Here is a 7,462-nt window from a genome sequence, read left to right on the forward strand (position 1 = left end):
TTGAAGCTAATCCCGAGAAGATCAAAGCAATCCTCGACATGAAGGAACCGGTAACTTCAAAGGACATCCAGAGCCTTACTGGCAAGGTGGCAGCCTTAACCAGGTTCATTTCTAAGGCCACAGACAAATGTGCTCCCTTTTTTAAAGCACTTAAGGGAAGTAGGAAGTACATTACATGGACTGATGAATGTGCCGAGGCATTCAAAAACCTCAAGGAGTACATGAGTAAAGCCCCTCTACTCTCCAAGCCCGAGGTAGGAGACATTCTCATTATCTACCTATCGGTATCAGCTTCAGCCGTAAGTTCCGTTCTCATTCGAAAGGATGGGAATATTGAGCGACCTGTCTACTACGCTAGCAAAGCCTTACAAGATGCGGAGACACGGTACTCTAACATTGAGAAATTGGCTCTGGCATTGGTCATGTCTGCTCGAAAACTCCGCCCTTACTTCCAAGCGCACTCCATCATCGTGCTTACCAATTATCCTCTTCGACAGATACTCCAAAGTCCTGACACTTCAGGGCGAATGATCAAATGGGCAATAGCGTTGGGTGAGTTTGACATCTCCTACCAACCAAAGCCAGCTGAGAAGGGCCAAGCAGTAGCAGATTTCATCGCCGACTTCACATATCCTGTTGACATTGCTTCTACACCTGAAGCGGTAGCTTCATTACCATCGGAAGCTCAGAAAGTAGAATCAACGACCTCAGCATGGAGTCTGTATGTTGATGGCTCATTCAACCAACAGGGCTGTGGAGCGGGACTAGTCTTGACTACGCCCGACAAAGTAGCAATGGAGTATGCTCTTCGTTTCAAATTCAAGGCATCAAACAATGAGGCCGAGTATGAAGCCCTTCTAGCAGGATTACGTTTGGCCAAACACCTCGGGGTTAAACAAATTGATATTTTCAGTGACTCCCAATTAGTGGTCAACCAGGTTACCAACAACTTTGATGCTAAGGACAGCTCCATGGCAGCATATCTTGCGCAAACACAACTTTTGCTCAAGCACTTCCACTACCAGATCACCCAAGTTCCTCGAGCGGCAAACAGTCATGCAGACGCCCTGGCTCGCCTCGCCTCAGCTGTGGAAGACAAGATTGGAAGAAAAATTCATGTCGAACTGTTGGCAACACCAAGCACCATGGCCGCAGAAGTATGCAACTTACAACGGGGGGATAGTTGGATCACCCCGATCTATAATTTCCTTGCTCATGGCACCCTCCCAAATGATAAAGTCCAGGCTAAGCAAATTCGATACAAGTCTACCCACTACCTGATCATCAATGATCAACTCTATAAGCGAGGTTTTAGCCTGCCATACTTAAGGTGTCTTACGCCTGCCGAGGCGGAAATCGTCCTTCGGGAAATACATGAGGGAGTCTGTGGAGATCATGCTGGATCTCGGTCCCTAGCACACAAGACTTTTCGCCAAGGATATTACTGGCCAACACTCCACCAGGATGCCATCAAAGTATCCCGCTCATGTGACAAATGTCAACGATATGCGGCTATTCCTCATTCCCCTCCAGAGCCTCTTACTCCTATGATCAGCCCTTGGCCCTTCGCCCAGTGGGGACTTGATTTGATCGGCCCAATGCCGGCAGGGAAGGGCAAAGTCTGTTACGCAGTCGTTGCAGTGGACTACTTCACAAAGTGGGCCGAAGTAGAACCCTTGGCAACCATTACTGAGGCAAAGATAGAAGACTTCGTGTGGAAGAACATCCTTTGTAGATTCGGCATTCCCAATGCGATAGTCACTGACAATGGGCGACAGTTTGACAACAAGAAGTTCAGGTTGTTCTGCTCTAAGTTCAACATCAACTTATGCTTTGCCTCTCCAGCTCATCCCCAGTCTAATGGACAAGTTGAGGCCATCAACAAAATAATCAAGCGCACTTTGAAAACCAGCTTGGACAAAGCTAAAGGCTGTTGGCCAGAATTTGTACCCCAAGTTCTTTGGTCATATCGCACTTCATATCGGACTTCAACAGGAGAAACTCCATTCTCACTTGCCTTTGGCACAGAGGCGGTTGTCCCTGTTGAGCTCGAGCAAGCAACATTCCGAGTCCAGAACTACATTCAAAGTGAAAATGACAAACAACTCACCCTCAACTTGGATTTAGTCGAGGAACACAGAAACCAAGCTCACTTGAGGAATGTCGCCTACAAGCAGCGCATCTCCAACTATTATGACTCTAGGGTCAAGCCTCGTTCTTTCAAAATAGGAGACTGGGTCTTAAAGAAAAGATTACTCTGCGACAGAGTCCCGAGTGAAGGCACACTTAGTCCAAACTGGGATGGACCGTATGAAGTCATTGGCATCAGTCGCCCTGGCTCTTACACACTTAGAAGCTCCGATGGCAAGACCCTTGGCCATCCATGGAACGCTGATCACTTGAAGTACTACTACAAATAGACTCACGATGTACAAGTGTTGAGCTATAGCCGTTCGGCATCCTATGTAATGAAGGCCATTTGGCAATGAATTCAATAAAGAGGTAATTTAGCCAACTCAGCCCTCACTCTTTTACATTCATAGCAAGCGATGCCGGAACCCTTCTCAATCAGAAAGCAATCTGTCTTCCACAGTCACTACAAAACAAGCAAATGAAGACCGTGTCAAGCGCCAAAAAAAAAAAAAAAAAAAAAAAAAAAAAAAAAAAAAAAACAACTTCATCCAAAAAGCTTCACCCGAAAAGCTTCACCTCCAAAGCTTCACCCACAAAGCTTCACCTAAAAAGCTTCACCCAAAAAGCTTCACCATCAAAGCTTCACCTAAAAAGCTTCACCCAAACAGCTTCACCTAAAAAGCTTCACCCAAAAAGCTTCACCATCAAAGCTTCACCTAAAAAGCTTCACCCAAAAAGCTTCACCCGAAAAGCTTCACCTAAAAAGCTTCACCCACAAAGCTTCACCTAAAAAGCTTCACCCAACAAGCTTCACCCGAAAAGCTTCACCTCCAAAGCTTCACCCACAAAGCTTCAACACCAAAGCTTCACCTACAAAGCTTCAACACAAAACCTTGCTCCAAATAAACAAATTTTGTTCACAAAACCCAAGATGCCCTTGAACTTGTACACAAACACTTGGGTAAACATAAACATTTTTTGTTTTACACCCATAAGGGCCCAAAATTTTCCTTCTTATTTATTCACTTATATATGTTCCCAAACATATTATAATAGATCCAACAACAAGCCAAAGTCCCAAATTTCATAATGGACAAAAGTACAAGCAATTCATCAATAATGAAGGTGCTACAAAAATTGGAATCTGCCCCAAAATAGAAATCCAACCCAAGAGACTTTTTCTCTCTCTCCCTCTTCCGCCTCCTTTCATCTATCAAATTTCTGCAACCTCTGCTCTTCTCCAATGGAGCTGAATTTTGGACACCCTATAGTTCTTGAGCATATGAACAACTTTCAAGAAGGAACCATTTCTGTTTGAGCGACGGAAATTAAAGTGTTGAAGCTCCAAACATGATAGTCGGCTTCTTGCAGATTTCGAAGCTGTTGTGATGTTTCGAAGATCTGGAAATATTTAACCGTTAGTTCATCCTGAATTTTTGATATGTTATGAAAGAGTCGATGAGGAACAACTTCAATGAAGAAAGCATACCGATCTGAACAAGAGAAAATGGAGTTTCGAAGCTCACAACAAATCTGACGGGTTGACAGACAAATAATAACCAGTCATTCATCATACCTGAATTTCTTGAGTTATACAGCTCCGAGGGATCTCAAATTTGGATATGTTGTAGTTCACAAGCTGAGGAACAACTTCAATGAAGAAAGCATACCGATCTGTGTTGGAAATGTGCCCTAAAGCCAATCATGTGATGATACTTTACGGACATTTCACATGTTAAACTAATCTAGTTTTACATATAAAGGGCAAAGATTATTGTTTGAGCCGTCTCATATAAATGTTATATGCTTAAACGATAAAGTCCAAGGAATTTGTGATTGAGAGAATGTAATCTAATGAAGTTAGATTCTTGAGACCATTCTTTCGTAGACACATCCTAAACGTTCCTGATCATAGGATTGCCAATTGGGCATTGACAGTCCGTCAAGATCGGTACGTACTATGTCTTCTCTCAGGGAGAGTGATTAGTCTCGAATCATTGGTGTGTGTGACATCAAGACAAGTACGGTAGGTGCTCAATAGAGAATGAGTTCACTGAACGCGATCAACGAAGAGTTCTCATATTCCATGTCACATAAGAACTCATGGTTGGGATAATGCAAAGTAGTCCTTTGACCTGAGGCATCATAGTTGTCTTGTGGTTAAGACCTTGATCTTTGATTATGTCAAAGTCATCCCACCAGGAGGGTGTCCACGGCATCGTTGGGGTCAAGCCGCTTAGCTATGGAGACAAGTGAATGCGCAACAAGGGATCTCTAACCTTCAAACCGTTTGAGGGAGAATACTCTCTGATATGATTTGAATCTCTGGCCAGAGTATGAATGAGATTAGGGAATGCGTTCCGAATCACATTCAAGGTAATCATATAAGCACAAGACACACATTGGATAGTAGACATGAGAAAATAAACTATCAAACCAAACAATGTGGTCAAGAGTATTAGATTAGAGAAGGACCGTATTGCATTTGTAATCTCGAACTGAATAGGTTCTCTAACCTCTTCTGATTAGCTTGGGTAACCATGATATGCTGCTAGGTGTCACTCATGGTTTGTGGAAGCCCTAAACGTGTATAATCACTAAAGGGAGAATTGAAAATAGTTTCAATTCACAATCGATGTAAAATGGTTTTAATCGCCCACTACCTCGCTAAAAGGAACCTAATGGATCGCACACCGTGAAAGGTGGAGATTGGAGATTAAACGGAAATGAGTAAGAATGATTAAATGGTTTAATCATTTATTTATGGCAAGGATTAATTAATATGTTAATTAATCAAACGAATAAGTTCGTTAAAGACTTCGGGATAGTTTTGGACCTTAAGGCCCAATGGGCTTCGATTGTCAAGCCCATTAACTTAAGTTGTATGGCAATTTAATGAATGAAGATTCATTAAAGCCCAAAAGCCCAAAATCCCCTAAATGGCCAGCCATGATGAAATGAATTAGGGTTTTGGTTGTTTAGGTCACTTAAAGAAGTGACTATATAAATGATTTTATAGCCAAATATTCATTAAGTGAAAAATGGGTTTATTTTTGGGGAAAATAGGTGAGAATTGTCTCTCCATTTCTCTCTAAAGAGGCCAACACCTTGGAGGGTACATCTAGCAATCCTACTACTCCAAGGTCACTCATTTCTTCTACAATCGAACCTTGGTGTCGAGAATTAGAGGTTCTCAATTTTGGGAACTTGGAGAACCTATTCTTCCATCCAAATCCATGGATCTAAGAAGCAAGGAATGAAGGCCCTTATCTCTTTGGGTGATTAGCCTTTGCTTATGCAAAGAGGAATCTACAAAGGTATTAATTTCAACTCACTTATGTTTTGAGTTGATTATTGGTTCACCAATCTACTAGGCTTTGAATTTCATGGGTAAATGTTTTGTTTTTGAGTGCATGTAAGCATGATTCCGCCTTTAATTGTTAATTGCATGCTATATGATGTTGCTCAAATGAACATGTTTTACAAAATAATTCCTTCAAGTGGTATCAGAGCCTAGGTCTAGTAGTTGGTGAATCCTTTTGTGTTTTGTAGTTCATAAGTTTGTGATCTAAAAGTTGTAATTGTTACAAGCTTTATTCTTGCTTCTTTGAAAGTAAATTTTGTTGGAAAATTTGCTATCTCAAATGTTGTAGATGTTGTTCATATGAGCATGAATATTGGAGCTAAAATTTGGTGCCATGCTTTTGGGAAAATTCGGCCAAAATCAAAGGGTGAATTTTTGGGTTCTTGTTTGACTTGTTAAAAGTGTTTTAATGTGTTCTTTGGAACCCCTAAGTACCCTAGTTTGGTTAGATGTTATTTCCCTTAAGTAAGAATGGTTTTGGAATGTTTTTGGGTGGAAAAAGTTCATGGAAAAATTTGGGTTTTTCATGAATGTTCTTCATTGTTCTTGATGTTCTTGCCAAGAACAAAAAGGTTTGGTGTATTGATTCAAAGTTTTGATTTATTTCATAAAGTATATGTGATATGTTTTTAAATGATTTATTATGTATTTAAAGTGTTAGATATTTGTATAAATGATGATTGAAATAATTGTGATTGAATTATTTCATAAACTTATCTTACATACACTTGCATGTTTTTGACAAAACTCACAAATCAACACACACACCAACCTTATCCCTCCCTAAAACAGGCCACTCCCTCAAAGGGAGTACTTTTGGGGCTTTTATGCAATTACATAAAGTTTTGATACTTTTGTGTATTTGCACTTTGGCCCAAAAGTTTACGTTTTTACGTTTAGGTCCAAAAACGCTAAAGGACAAATTGTTTTGATCCTTTAATGATGTTTTTGCATTATTAAAAGTTTGGGTTCTAGTTGTATTTACATGAAGTTGTGACTTTTGTGTATTATACAAAGTGACCCCAAAAGTTTTTGTTATTGCAATATGGCCCAAAAGTTGAGGTTAATTGCATGATGGCCCAAATAGGATGAGAACAAAATTGTTTTGTCTCTTTAAATGAGAATTGGATTTTCATTTTGTTTAGCTCCATTTAAATCAATCTTATGGATACAAAAACCAAATGAAAATGTTGCATTCATTAATTAGTTAAAGTGTTAATTAATTAAAAGGTGATTATGAACCTAAGCCTAATATAATTGAGCTATGTGAAAGGCGTTTCAAATTTGTTTGAACCATGGGAATGTGTAGATTAAATTTTGGTTGTAATTTGATTTGATCAAATGTTGTAAAAGGGCTTAAGCTCTTCTTTACTTTAAAGTAATTTGTTATATGCAAATGTTGTAATGAGCATAAGCTCACCTTTACTTTGAAGTACTTCTTTCTTGCTTTATACGATATGCATGAAAATGAATTAGTTGGGTCCAACGCCCATAAGACAACACGCCTTAATGTGATTAAACGCGTAACTAAAATCAATCTTCATTCCTAGACTGAGGTTCAACACAAGGCTCGTGTTGAATCTAAACAAAGGTTCATAATCATCCTTAGGCCCTAAGGCAACTATGTAATCCATCAAATGAATGCAAAGTTTATGTTAGTAGTATCATATACTCTTGCTTTAAAAATCGTTTTAAAAGCATAGTGGGAGTATTATGTACAACTAAAACAATGAGATGGACCAATAGTTGTTATAGGACCAAAATAGTTTTAATAGAGATTAAAATGTATGTTTATATGTGATGAGACCTAAAACCCTCAACCAAACCAATATTAAGTTGATAAGCGAGAGATGTTTAGAATATCTCTTCGTGGCCTTCCACCGTGGTGGGATCCAATCGTTTATGACTTGTACACCGGCTTCACCCTATCATGGGGGAGTACACAGTGCATGCTTATACTCAGGA

The 7,462-nt window shown here is 39.8% G+C and overlaps 1 long non-coding RNA gene across 1 annotated transcript; it reads right to left on the bottom strand.

Moving 5' to 3' along the window:
• Positions 1 to 3,095: 3,095 nt before the first annotated feature.
• On the bottom strand, positions 3,096 to 3,814 carry LOC139196402 (uncharacterized). Its single transcript, XR_011581288.1, has 2 exons — positions 3,710 to 3,814; positions 3,096 to 3,534 (listed from the first exon to the last, which is right to left on the bottom strand). It is a non-coding gene; the product is annotated as an uncharacterized lncRNA (long non-coding RNA).
• Between the last annotated feature and the right edge of the window lie 3,648 nt (positions 3,815 to 7,462).

This window comes from Malus domestica, chromosome 05, assembly GCF_042453785.1.
Source record: "Malus domestica chromosome 05, GDT2T_hap1".
In the NCBI taxonomy this organism is placed as follows: domain Eukaryota; kingdom Viridiplantae; phylum Streptophyta; class Magnoliopsida; order Rosales; family Rosaceae; genus Malus; species Malus domestica.